This window comes from Ursus americanus, chromosome 27 (genome assembly GCF_024610735.1).
Source record: "Ursus americanus isolate L20-20 chromosome 27, mUrsAme1.1.p, whole genome shotgun sequence".
In the NCBI taxonomy this organism is placed as follows: domain Eukaryota; kingdom Metazoa; phylum Chordata; class Mammalia; order Carnivora; family Ursidae; genus Ursus; species Ursus americanus.
The window spans coordinates 43,130,625-43,145,398 of NC_142153.1; the positions used below are offsets into that span (position 1 = coordinate 43,130,625).

General features: G+C 37.4%; 1 long non-coding RNA gene across 1 annotated transcript in view; it reads right to left on the reverse strand.

Moving 5' to 3' along the window:
- LOC148107661 (uncharacterized) overlaps positions 1-14,774 on the reverse strand; it is a 350,822-nt gene that overhangs the window by 258,449 nt on the left and 77,599 nt on the right. Inside the window, exon 2 of the long non-coding RNA XR_015721951.1 lies at positions 3,454-3,547. This is a non-coding gene — a long non-coding RNA (uncharacterized LOC148107661). The remainder of the gene's footprint in view (positions 1-3,453; positions 3,548-14,774) is intronic.

The window sequence follows — 14,774 nt, forward strand, 5'->3', positions numbered from 1 at the left end:
TATGGAGAACAAACTGATGGCTACCAGAGCAGAGGTGGGTGGCGGGATGGGTGAAATAGGTGACGGGAATGAAGAGCACACTTATCCCGATGAGCACTGAGGAATGCACAGAATTGTTGAATCAGTATATTGTACACTATACTAGAATTTTTAAAAAGTAGAAGAAAAAAAGAAATTAACTGGCAATACTTAGTTTTCATTTTCATCTATTTTATATCTTCAAATGAAACACGTACTAGGTGATGTTTACTAAATGTCAGATTTTAAATGCTTCTACACTGCAGATTTTAATTTTTTTAAGTCCTTGCAACAAGTCTCTGGGATGAGCAATAGGCTTATGACCATGTTACTATGAGAAATCTAAGCCCTGTTGATGTAGGTAACATGTCCATAAACAGCTGAGCTGCGATACAAACACGACAGCCTGAGTGGACGTTAGGCTTTAACCGGTATGTTGTGTTTACTTGTCACACGTTCAAACTGTAATTCTTTCTCAATCATCAATCAATCAGACCATAAATCAGTCAGAAATATCACTATGCCTTTAGCTCTGGTTTCTCTACTTTCTTTCCACTGTCAGCTTTGTTTGTATCTGTTCTTCGAAAACCAACTCAAGCAAAATGAAAGAAACTTGTCCTTTCGTTCACTGTTTCTCACAATCACACTTGATTTTTCCTTTGGGATTATTTTGTTTATTATTTATTTATTTCATTCTTGTTTTGTTTTTATGTTTGTTTTTAAAATTTTTAATTGTGGGGGGCGCCTGGGTGGTGCAGCTGGTTAAGCCTCCGACTCTTGGTTTTGGCTCAGGCCGAGATCTCAGGGTCATGAGATCAAGTCCCCTGTCGGGCTCAGGGTGGAGTCAGCTTTAAGATTCTCTCTCCTTCTCCCTCTGCCCGTCCCCCACTCTCTCCTTCTCTCTCTCTAAAAATAAATAAATATATCCTATTTTTTTTAATTATGGTAAAGTGCACATAATATAAAATTTAGCATGTTAACCATTTTTACGTGTACAGTTCAGTACGGTAATTACACTGACATTGCTGTGCAACCAATCCCCAGAACTCTTCTCATCTTGCAAAACTACGTCTTTCCATTTCTCCCTGCCTCCAGCCCCCAGCAACTACCATGCTCCTTTGTGTCTCCACGTTCATCCCTGATGGACACTTGGGTTGCTTCCTGTTATTTGTTTTTTAAAGAACTTTCACATTCCTTGTGCCTCCGCTGATGCCTAAAAAGCTTATGGAACACAAAATTTTACCACTAATTATATGTCTCCAGTTTGGAGTCCCACAGTACACTGGATAATCTGGGGTGAATGAGAACTAAGATTCCTACAAATTACAGACATTCAGTAATGGCTTCAAAAGTCCAATGTATCTTTTAGTTAAGATTAGAAAAAAAGAAAAGAAAATCATGCTACCTTTTGGATATTTTATCAATAGTGGATTGATTACAGAGTTTTCTGTACGGTTAAACAATAACCAAAAAAAACACATAAACCTGTAAACAGACTCTCTAGTAATAGAACTAACCTGGGGCTAGAAAGAGCTTAAGTTCCAGTTCTGTAAATTCCCAAGTTGAAATGAATGTCTAACCTCTATTTCCTACTTGTAAAAAAGAACGTTGGACTCAAGGCCCCTGTGCTCTCCTACTTCATGGACTGCCATTGGGGAACCCTTTGCTCAAAATGCACCTCAGCTGAGGTCCAGATGCGTCTCAGGAGTGCTGAACTCACCTGACATCTCTTCTCTAGGAGAACATATTTTGATTTGGCAAAACAAAGCTCTAAATCAAAGAGAATTTCTGCGATATAAATTTGCATTGAGAAAATAAATACTTGCAGACAGGAAATACATTGCAGACAGGCAAGGATTCGAAATGAAAAGCCCTATTGATAAACCTCCAGGAAAAAGGGCATATCCGCAGGCTTGAAAGAGAAGCCTGTTTTCCAGGGCTGCCCCACAGCCCACCACCTCTCCGCTTTGAGTCAGCATTCCTTTCCCAGGTGCATCCCTTTCCAAAGGTCACACATACATATGTTTTGGACACAAGCACTGGGTCATAATTTTCTCTGTAATTCTAGACTTTATTTTCAAAATGGGAATTTTCAAGGGGGCAAATTGTGTGTAGGGTATTTTTGGAAAGTTTGAAAGGTTAAGTAGAGTATTAAGGAATTTTAAAGCCAAGGGACCTATGAGTTGTCCCAAAGTATCCATTTGTCATGAGCCTATCATTGGACCCAGGACTCCAACTAATACACTGCATATAAAAAGTAACTCCTTTTCCTAGCTCTGTCCTAGTGATGAGGGAACAGAAAGCAAGCTGAGGACAAAGCAGAAGCTGACACCCGGCAACCCCCTCCCCCTCGGATGTAGGCAACATTCCTCAGGCTCTCCTGACTGCCCTAAAGGACAAAGAAATACTACAAAGAATGTAGATACAATTAAATGTCCTTATAATCTGCAGCTCATAGACAGATACTTCCAGGAATCCAGGAAGTTCCCAACCATCATAATGTTAATGCCTTACTAGAGGGGTAAACAACCTGAACTGGACAATGGCAAGGCCTCCGGTACCTGTGAGTCTTTAACACATGAAAGTACTCTCTTGACACCTCCCTTTGTCCTTACCTCCCCCAACCCCATAGTATATAATCAGCCACACAATCTGGGGCAGCAGCTCTTTCTGCCCAGGGGTCCTGTCCCCGTACTCTAATAAACCACCTATTTTGCACCAAAGACTCTCAAGAATTCTTTCTTGGTCATCGGCTCCGGACTCCACCCCACTGAACCTCACGTATATCTCACAACCTCATCATTAGGACCTTGCAAAAATCTGTACACTCTTTCCAAAAAACACACTCTTCTCTAATGCCATCCAGTATTAGATTTTCATTTGTGTTACTCCTTGCACTCCTTGCAATACAGAGATAATAGCTTCAAAATGGGAAATTCTTGAAAGATGCTACTTCTGAAATCCCTAGTTCTTTAGTCCAGTTTATACCAAGTTCATAAGAACAGGCCAGGCCTGCATGGGTTGTGTGCCTGTCAGCAATATTTCCAGTCCATTTGGTTAACCCAGTTAGATCAAATCTGAAAGAAAGTCAAGTTCTCTTGGAAGCGAACAGATAAGTATAGCTACCCCCACATTTTGAAGGGCTTTTTGGTACTTTTAACTCTCTAGCAAATAGTCTATGAGTGTTGAGTAACTGGATTTATATTTTCAAAAACATCCAGACCAGTAAATGTACCTTAAAAGGCAAATATATTGGTAGAATGAAAATTTCTTTTGTCAAAGTACAGATTTAATCTCCCCAAATCTCACCTTTCTTTGTGCTGCTTCTCTCCAGAATGACTCTCATTTTTCCATCCTGGATGGTTGTGGTTCCCCATCCCTCAAAATCACACTTGTCAAAGGAAAACAATTTTAAATGCATTTCTAGGCACTCACCTGCTTATAATCACGCCATTTTCCCAGATAATTTTCATATATTTCATCACTGCAAGTCATTCTCCTCTCAGCAACCTCCATAATGATCCAGCATCTGCAAAATAAGAGAGTCAAACAGTCTAAAACACAGGATCATGACCAACAGAGCACAATCCATGCCCTTTATGCCCAAATCAGCACCTCCTCAGAGAGGTTCCTATAAGCAGAGCTGAAGAGGGAAACTGCCCAGAGCAGGCCCAGGCCAGGAGGCCCCGGAAGATGGAAAGTTACTAACAATAAGCTAGAGGTAACCATAAGCCCTCCTGGGAGCAAGAGATAACCAGCTGTTTCTGCTTCTGTAAACAGGCTTCCTGCCCCAGACTCCCTGCACTACTGTTCCCGCCTAAAGCAGCCCCCACCCCCCCCAGTTCAAACCTACCTACCAGCAGTCAGCATAGCCCTTGGAACCTGTCTGATGAGGGAACAGAAGGCAAGCTGAGGACAAAGCAGAAACTGACAACCCCCCCCCCCATGGGATGTATGTGACATTCCTCAGGCACTCCTGGCTGCCCTAAAGGACAAAGAAATAGTTAACCTACAGAGACCACAATCCTACAATACTTCAGTCTCCCTCAGTTTACAAATGTTCTAGCAGTCTACAAGAACAAAGCATTTCTATCAATAACCTAGCTTCGGGAAGGAAATGTATACAACTGAATGTCTTTGTAACCTGCAGCCCATAGACACTTGAAGCGGCCAGAGTGTAATGTTCCTCCAGGAAGTTCCCAACTATCTCCAAGTTAATGCCTTACAGGAGGGGTAAACAACCTTAACTTGACAATAGCAAGGCCTCCAATATTCTGTGAGTCTTCTTTAACATATGAAAATCCTTTTGAAACCTCCCCTTCTCCTTACCTCCCCCAATCCCATAGTATATTATCAGCCACCCTCACAACCCCGGTGCAGCAGCTCTTTCTGCCCGTGGGTCCTGTCCCCGTGCTTTAATAAACCATCATTTTACACCAAAGATTCTCAAGAATTACTTCTTGGTCGTCGGCTCTGGACTCCACCCCACTGAACCTCACCTGTATCCCACAACCTCTTCATGACGGCCTGCAGTCCCCTATGAAAGCCCTATAACCCTGTTGCCTGGGGCCCAGAAATTTGAGCATGAGCTCATCTGGGTCCGCCAACGTAAAATAAATCCGAGTTCTCCTACGTCTCCAAGTCGCTTGGTCTGATTCTTATTTTTCTGCAACAGAGCCTTCCTTCACCAAATCCATGCATGGACTCTATGGATACCACCTGATTTATTAAATGTCTGAATGGAGAAGTTCCCCCAGTGTACTAATACTTGTCTCCTAGGTGTAAGAGTGAAGAAACATGCCTTAACCTGACTGTATTCCAGGGTGCTAAGGATCGAAGCTTTTTGTGAAACCAGCCTAGCTTCCCGTGGTGCCTTTACGAATGGAGTCCTAATAAAGTAGCCCCGGGATAACTCAGTACTTAATTGAACTAAAGGCAGTTTCAGTCAAATATAGACCTACGTTGGGAAGAAAGACCCAAGTCTGGCTTTTCTAAAAAAAAAAAAAAAAAAAAAAAAAAGGTGCCAAATTGCTGCAATGCTCTAACAAGCCATACATTTTTAACAGTCATTGTCAAAGAAAACCAGATAATTTCTGAGATGGGCCTGGAGGCTAATGCAGTGTATTGATTTTAAGATTTCCCTGCAGGTGAGAGCGTGGCTATCACATAATTCCTTGGTAGTGATTTGGCCCATGGATCATCAGAGTGACAGCACCTGGCGTTCACCATCAACAAACAGGTTCTTAATGTTCTGAATGCTGACTCGGTCTGATGCAACACTATGCTGGGAGGGCCCCTAGCTGTTTCCACCAGGGCAGGTTCCAAAGCAAAACCTCATTGAATACGCCCCCAGGAAGGAACAAACGTTTTAGTGGGTGTTTTCATGGCAGATAGATCCTACATTCCTGGGTAGGTCCCTGAGTGCCCTTGTTCTGCTGTATGACAATGACGAGCATGCTATTTCTTTCCTTCCGACTAAAGTTTTAATTCCATCTATAAAGAAACAAAAAGAGAGAGAGAGAGAAAGAGAGAGAGAGAGACAAAGCTCTTAGCAAATATTTAAAATAATTTTTTATACAGGATGCTTTCTACAAAATTATAATCATTGCAAAGGACACAGATCTAACGTACATATATTCAACTGTAAGATGAGTGAAATTAAGGACCAATGCAGTTTTAATTGCTTAGGAAAAAACAAACAAACAAACAATAGGAAACCAAGAAAAGGATTAGACGATGGATACAATCCAAGGAATTTAACATCAGAGAGGTGTCTCTAGATTTTATTAACAACCTGATTCCTATTGGTTTTAGGTATGCCTTATTCAACCTCTTTCTGTGTGTTTGGGGAAAAGATGACAGAGAGAGAGAGAGAAAAAAAACATTGGTGATTTGAAAACTTGAACGTTTATGCAGATCACCAAAGTCACTCCCATTTTTATGGATCTCACATTCCCTAGTAATGAACTGAACACTCTTTGCAGCAATTAATATGAAAGGCATCCGTTAAGCCCTAAAGTTGTTACTATAACCTGAGAAGACTTTAAACTCCGCGCACCACTCACAGCTAAAAGGCCAACAAATAAATTACTACCTTAATATATTCACTGAAATGACCTGCAAGAGTTAATGGTGTTACCCAGGAGCCTATTTCACCTTCAGAACACCTTTGGATATAAATTGAATCGAATTCAATGTGAAAAGAGTCAGTCTCACTGCATTCCTTACCAAAGGGGGGCACATGTTTTTATTTCTATATTGTAAACAAGAATTGTGACACAAGAAAGGATTTTATCCTTATGTGCATAGCAATCTCCATAGAACAGACAATGCTAATCCTAGGCTTGTAATTAATTTGATTCTAAAGGTCACATTTAATAGCCCTTAAGAGTAAATGTACATTGAAGCTCCTGGACAACATTTCTGATTGCTAGTGCACCTGCATGGCTCTCACACTCGCAGTTTATTAGTGGAACAACAGGTATCTTCACTCTTCTCTGCTATGTCATTTTTAAAACAATCCTTGAAGGCTGGTGATTAAATTTAGCTGTTTTTCGGTGAATGTAAGTATTGCTGAAAAAATTCTAAAATAACTGAAGTTACAGGAAAATTAGCCAGATTCAAAATTAAAATAAGAGCGCATCAACTTTAGTGCTAGAATATTGTCTTTGACGTCAACGTCAAGAACATGAAGGCATAGAGTTTGGTACTCGCCGTGCCCAACGAAATACAACAAGGGCTCATCAGGTTATGTCTTGCACCGATCCTCGGCATATTAGTTTGGCACTGTCTCACTAGTGCCGTGACATTCTCACTTCAAGATTTTCATAAGAGCAACAGAAATGCTGGACAAGTTTCCGAATACAGTTTTGTCTTTAGAAGAGTAGACTGCTACTTCATAATGTTTTACTCCAAAGGAGATTTGCAAAGTACAGTTGGCAGGGTTTAAAAAAGTGCTAGGGCTGCGTTTTAAAAGTGTGGCTTTTTAAAACCACTGCATAAATACAGATAAACTTTATATTCATCCTTTACTGTTTACTAACTACATAGAAAGGAAGTGTTTAAAATCCCAACAAGCTCTCATACTGCAGTTTCAGATACTACATTTCTCCAAGGGTAAACAGAAATAATTAAGGTAATTATTGTTCGGATCCTCTGGCAGCAAAGCACATGTTTATTTTAAGCAATAGATGTTCAAAAGATCTTTGAAAATGTATGATTCTACCTGAACCACAGTTTCATAAGGAAAGAGAAAAAATATGTACCTGCAGCAAGATTTTTACAAGCCTGCAGCAGCCTTTCTTGCCCATGTAAATAGCCTCACTGCTGAAGAGCTGAGTCATTGTTTTTTCTCACTAAGTAAAAGAAACAATGTATTTTTTTTCCAGAAGCCAATGCACCGTGGCTGTTAATTAGAGTGTCTGTGGGTGGCATTTGAGACATTACCAGGTCAAACATTCTACATTGCGGGTAGGGTATCAAATTAACCCCAGTGAGAAGCCTTGGGTAGGTTTTAGCATGCCAGCAACAACCCCCAGCCCATTTTTGGATTGCAGAATGAGGAATTTGAAGGACTATTAAACACTCTGTAAAATGCTCACAACAGATCAGCATAAAGTCTTAAAGCGCAGGTGTTCCTGTAATTGGAAAAATGCTCTGTGTTCAATGGCCCCTCAAATTCACCCTCTTCCCTGGCACTCCTCTGGGTTTTACAAAGCAGTTTCAGGAAACCGAAATGCTGACTGGACTTTTCTGAGTATTTAGGCTTACACATTTTGTGTAAAGTCAAGAGATGGGTTTTATTTTCCATTTGTCTTTACTTAGGGAGCTGGCGTCCCCTTTCAGCATGACAGGCATCTGTGGCTCCCTCTACAAGTCTGTGTGAAATCAAGGATCCAGATGCATGAAAAATTCTCGCATGAGGAATGAAGGAATATGTGCCATGAAGAATATATTATAAATATTAGAAACTCTTTTATTTACAAAGCTATTTTACAACTTCGAGCAAACTATATTCACAGAGTAATCCATAGATTAATCCAAAGAACATGATTTCATGCTTTATCTGAATACTGACTGCGTTGACTAGAAATGCCTTGGATTGCTGAGCACGGCCCCTAATTTCTGTTATTTTTACAGATGATGTGCTGATAGAAATCGTAAAGAACCAGCAAAGGAAGACTCTCTGTTGGGCATGCAGTAGGCAGAATGCTTGCCGTTCTTCACGCTGTCTCCTTAGCAGGGCAATACCTTGTTTGCTGAGCCATATTCACTCCCTGTTCTAAGCAGCACCTGCTTGTCACTCTACCTTTAGAGAAATCTGTAATTTGGCTGCACTGTGAAAAGCAGTGTTGCTTGTATTTGAAAGAAAACCTTTCCCATCCCAAGTACCTCTTTTCCTTTTTCAGTTGCTGAAACAAGAGTTTATGAAACTCTTGAACAAGACGCTGTTCTCCTGCACAGCTACCTGGACTCACTTATCTGCCTGAAAGCCGAATACCTCATTCAGAAGGGTGACTCCTACAGAGAAATGGCTCTCTCTGAGAAAATAGCTCAGCCCTGAAGACCTCATTAGTAAGAAACTTCTCACCAAATTAATTATTTGTGTTAGTGCAGGGCTCAAGAAACACAGGATAGCATGTAAAGTCCACAGATTTCAAATAGCAGAACATGGAATAGAGAAGATCCATTCCAAACCTTCTCACGTTTTCTTTCCAGATATTACACAACAAAGTCTGAGACCATGCTTGTGATTTGTCTTACTAATAACCAAATATAAGCAGTGGAAGAATCAGAAGTTAGTTTAGCTACAAAGAAAATTAAAATTAAATTTAAAAACTTCATTAGTTATATAACAGAAATGGATGTTTTAAAGATGGAAAATTAGACCATCCCCACTCAACAGAAACAAAGTTAGACAAGGCCTTTCATGAGTACTTTGGATTCTCTTTATAAATTATAAAATATGATACATATGATAAAGAATGATGATCGTATATTTGATTTTGGTCCTAAGGCTCCTCACTGGAAAGTTGTCTAGTCTTTATGGAGCATTATGATATGAACAGGAACCCTCCTTGCATTTCACATTTAACTAGTTAAGTTGGTGAAAATTAAAGTTAAGTGCCTAAAATATTTTTCAAAACTGATTGGAAGTATTTATCTACTCTGGTCATTCTTACCATTTTAACACAACTTCATGTACTGGTCACTTAATGACCAGTACTATGTATATATACATATGTCAGGGTGTTTCCCTTATAAAAATTACCTTTTATGGATATGGTATCTTTCAAACAAAGTTGTGAATACATGGGAATGTTTTAACACTCTATGTGGCAGGTATGCAGGCCGCCTGTCTAACAGCGCAGTGGTGAGCATATAGTGAAAGTATGTTTAGGAACACGCTCCACAACACTGAGGACACCACATTCATTTTGTTGGCATAGATTCTATTAGTTTCATTTTATGTTATTATATTTATTTATTTTTCAAGATTGTATTTATTTGAGAGAGAGGGAGACTGCATGTGAGCAGGGACAGGGCGCAGGGAGGGCAGAGGGAGAGGAAGAGGGACAAGCAGACTCTGCACTGAGCATGGAGTCCGGGGGGGAGGGTTGGGGGGGCTTGACCTCAGGACCCTGAGATCATGACCTGAGCCTAAACTGAGTTGGTTGCTTAACCCACTGAGCCACCCAAGCATCCCTATTAGTTTCATTTTATATTAGCATGTGTCATCAGTTACCTGCCATTTTCTTATAATTAGTAAATGTAACTTCTAATTTTTAATTGATAAATTATAGTTTTGCCTGGATTTTCAGGTTGAGAGATAATATAAGAAAACAGAATACGGTGAGTGAGCAAGAAGCATAAGATAATACGTGGCACCAGTGGTAATATAACTGTGAATGTTAAATACATCAACCTTTAAAGGGTAATAAAATTTCAAATCATTGCTCAAATAAAGATCTTACAGTAATAATTCTTATAAATCATAATTACAATAACATTTTAAAAAGGTGAAATTAAAGGATTAACAGTGTATATTCACGTTATACTTTCAACAACAAACATGCTTCATTTGGCACAACAGATGAATTCCTACATAGCTGTTCCCTTTTCTTTCTTTTCCTTTGTTTCTGGTAAATTATTCATAAGTTGAATACCTGAGGGAAGATTGCTAATTAAAGGAATCCAATAATAAATCATTTTGTTAATATAAAACTTAATCTTCTTGTTAAACATGGATTTTTGCTTATAAAGTTAATTTTAAAGTCCATTTGAATTGGGCAGACATTTGTTTATGTGTAATGGTGATGGTTTGCGTGAGTGGAAACTGCAGTAAAATGACACACAGACCACCCAGCTCTTAACCCTGCGATCCTCACAGTCCCGAGGCTCTGTACTTCCTAAGAGAGGGGTATCACTCATATTGCCCACGGTCAGTGTTCAACCTATCCACACTTTTTCAGTAAGTTTTACCTAAATTAGTTGCTAAGTATTACAACCAAGATTTAGAGAAATAAACAAAGTATAAGCCTTGCCTTCTTAAACGCATAATTTAGAAACTTGAAAATAGGTGAATATTGATGATACAATAGGGGATTGGAATAGGCCCTTTAGTCTACAGCCGTACCACCCTGAACGCACCCGATCTCGTCTGGAATAGGCCCTTTAAAAGTAAAAGTATTTCTTGTTTTTGTTTTTTTTTTTTAATTTCAAAACCATTTACCCTATCATACATATATGTACACACAGAGGAATGTGTAACATGTACGAAAACGTGTTATGAATGAGTTACATGCATGTGTGTGATGAGAAATAGTGATGAAAGTGTATGTATTATTTTGTAACTTACCTACTTGCCTTAATATTGGTTTTCTCCATTATTTCTAGGAGATATTATTGAAATACTATTGTACTATATATATATATATATAATTTTTAGAATAATACTCAACACAGACGCACATAAGCAATGCACACACATAGTTGTAGCTAAAATAACAGAGTAGGTAAAATTTAGCACTAAAAAATACTTCATGCACCCAAAATAAAGCAAAGAAAGTAAGAACAGAACAAAAAATAGAGGTATGATGAATAGAAAACAGATACCAAGATGCTAGACTTAAACCAACACATACCAATTACTTTTAAGTAAAACATAATGAACACACCATGTAAAAAGTAGAAATAGTCATAATAAATAACAAAAAGTTAAATAAATGTGATTTTTTTTTTAAAGTTCAAACTAACAATATGCTGTTTAAAGAAACACAATTTAAATATAAAGGAACAAACAGGTGGAACATACATGGAAAGAAAAATACAGACCAAGTTATTATTAAGCGTAAGAAAACCGGAGTGGCTATATACTATCAAAAAAAAAGTAGGCTTCAAGACAAAAAGTAACTAAAAATAAAGGTAAAAATTTCATGATCATGGAAGTTTAATGAAACAGAAGCCATAAACAATTTTAAATGCATCTAATAATAGTGTTTCAAAAAAAAAAAAAAACAGGCAAAAACTGACAAAACTAAAGAGAGAAATAGACAAATAGAGATCTGAATACCTCTCTTTCAGTAATTGACAGAAAAATGGAAAAAAATAATTAATAATATGGAAGATTTCAACAATCCTATCAGCGAAATTGCATAATTGACATTTATAGAACATTACACCACATCTTTAAAATACACATTTTTCAAGTGAATATGGACATTTCAAGACAGATAATAGGTTGATTAATAATTCAAACGTGAATAATCTTTAAAGGATCAAAGTCATTAAAAAGTATATGTTCTGACTCTCTTACTATAACAGTATTAAAATAGATACCAAAAATAATTTAATAGCTCTAAAATCCCCAAATACGTGGGAATTAAAACAATGAATTTTTAAATTACCCAAAGGAGAAAAGAGAGGGGAAACTTAAAAATATTGTATACTTCATTATTTTTGAAAAGTATGTTAGAAATCTAAAATAAATTACCTAAGTTTATACCTTAAAAAGCTACAAAAAGAAGATCAAATTAAACATAAAGGAGGTAGAAGGAAGGATTCAGTAAAAATGAAAATAAAATAGAAAAGCTATTGATAATGGAGGAGATTAAAAAAGACAAAATCTAATGCTTTGAAAGGGTTAATAAAATTGCAAGATTAATCTGGTAAATTCTATCAAATATTTTGTAAAGATATAATACCAGCCTTGTATTCTTTTAGAAAGTAGCAAATAAAGTAAAAATTCATAACTTATCTAATAAACCCACCACAGGAATGATATCAAAACCCGACAAAGATACTAGAAGAAAAGAGAACTGAAAAGGAGTACCTATCATGAATACAGACTCAAGCCTTAAAAAATCTATGAGAAACTACAGTCCGGTAATAGGCAAAAAGCACAATGGCCAAATGAGGTTTATTCTAAGATCTTAAGCAGGACTGTTTAAACATCCAAAAATCAACTGATGTACCCACCATATTAAAACAAGAAAGGAAAAGAAAATATTATCCTTTCAAAAGGTGCAAACAAATCACTTTACAAAATTACTGGATATTTGTTAAATATCATGCAGAAAATTACGATTAAAGGAAAATTCCCTGATCTAACAAAGGGAATCTAAAAAAACCCTATAGTTAACATCCTACTAAATGCTAAAATGTTCACCCTTAAAATCTATGCCATTTATTATAGATAAATTAATCTCCAAAAATATGTCTGGTTAAATGTTTTATGTGTTTTTATATACTAAGTTATATCCATCAATTATTTGGTGTAACACACACACACAGAAGTAGGCTTATTAACCATGTTATTCAAACCACCTGTATCTTTATAATTTTGTCAGGGATAGGTATACAATTTACGAAGAGCTATTTTTATATCTCCTAATTTTATTTTAGAATTTTTATTCCTGCATGTAATTCTATCAATTTTTACTTATATATTTTAAGTCTGAATTACTAAATGCATTGTAGCAGATTATAAATGCGGCCACAAATTCACCCCTCCCCGAATGTATACCCTTAAATAATGTTTCAGGTCTTTCTATTGAGAGTTGAGAGGAAGCTTTTGCTCCACCCCTTGAATCTGGTTTAGGCTTGAGACTAGTTTTGACAGACGGGACAAAATTAACAAAAGGAGAAACAGAGGAGACCAACAAAAGCAGACACTTGAACATCACTGGTGCATTGGCCCTCTTCTTTCTTGTTACTGTTTGGATCCCCATTACCAGCGTTATGTGGAGAAGCTAAGGATAGCCTGTAGTACCATGAAAAGCAGATGACCCTGCCACTCTACTCACTCGAGCTGAGAACCACAGGGATTAGTCCCACTTAAATTGTCAGTCCATTGAGTCCTAAAACAATAAACATAAATAATGCCAATAGTCCTACACATTTTTTTGTTTTGGAAAATATATTGATGAAATATTTATACTAACATGATTGGCTGATTATTGTTATTAGAAATGAATTAAAACTTTTTAAAAATTTTTCTCAGTTTTACTTTTTAATATGCTAAATATCAATAAATATAACTCCACACAAATAAAACACTTGGGGTTTTCTATTATTATTATTAATAATAACAGTTAGCCTCTGTATATTACATCATTAGTTTTTGATCAATAATTTTTAAGAGTGTAGAAGAGTCCAGGGGCACCTGGGTGGCTCAGTCAGTTAAGCATCTGCCTTTGGCTCAGGTCATGATCCTGGGGTCCTGGGCTAGACCCCTGCATTGGGCTCCCTGCTTAGCAGGGAGCCTGCTTCTCCATCTCCTTCCTGCTCATGCTCTCTTGCTCTCTCTGTCTCTCTCAAATAAAGAAATAAAATATTTTTAAAAAAGAAAAAAATAAAAACTTAAAGAGTGTAAGAGTCCTAACACCAAAAAATTTAAAAACCTGTTAGATTCTGGGGCACCTGGGTGGCTCAGTCGTTAAGCGTCTGCCTTCTGCTCAGGTCATGATCCCAGGGTCCTGGGGTTGAGCCCTGCATCGGGCTCCCTGCTCAGCGGGAAGCCTGCTTCTCCCTCTCCCTCTCCCCCTGCTGGTGTTCCCTCTCTCATTGTGTCTCTCTCTGTCCAATAAATAAATAAAATCTTTATAAAAAAAACAACAACCTGTTAGATTCTTCTAAGTTAGATGCACTTCAGACAATTTTGTTTTTATTCTGTCTTCATGTATTTCATCTGTTTTCCTAATTGTACTTTATTCTGTAAAATTTTCTCAAGAAAATTTTTCTAGTTCCCTAGTTCTCTTTTCAGTTGTGTCTAATTTACTCTTTAATTTTTCCATTGAATTATAAATGTCAATAACTTTTTCATATGAAGGCATTTTATATGTTATGTCTGATATTTCCACTCTATAATCTCCTTGGTGTTATAAGTCTGATATGATAGGCCTTGATGACTCATATATATTTGTTAACTTTACTGTTAAATCTTATTCATTCAAACCTAATTCTCACGAATACGGAGGGCCTGGATTGAGGATGATATTCATTAAAGGGGTATTCCTTCATTCCTGACAGCAGGTGCTACCCACCTGTAAGTACTTTAAGTTGATTTTTATAGAGAGATTTCCCTGATTGGGCAGGGAATGTCAATTCAAACCACAGATCCTCATAAAGAAAGGCTTTGTAATTCTCAGAGAAAAATTAGTATCATCATTTTTTTTCCCTCACATGGAATCTATGAAAATAAACTATTTTCTAGATTGGTTCTGTTTATTCCAAGAGGACAGTTCTCAGCTTAAAAC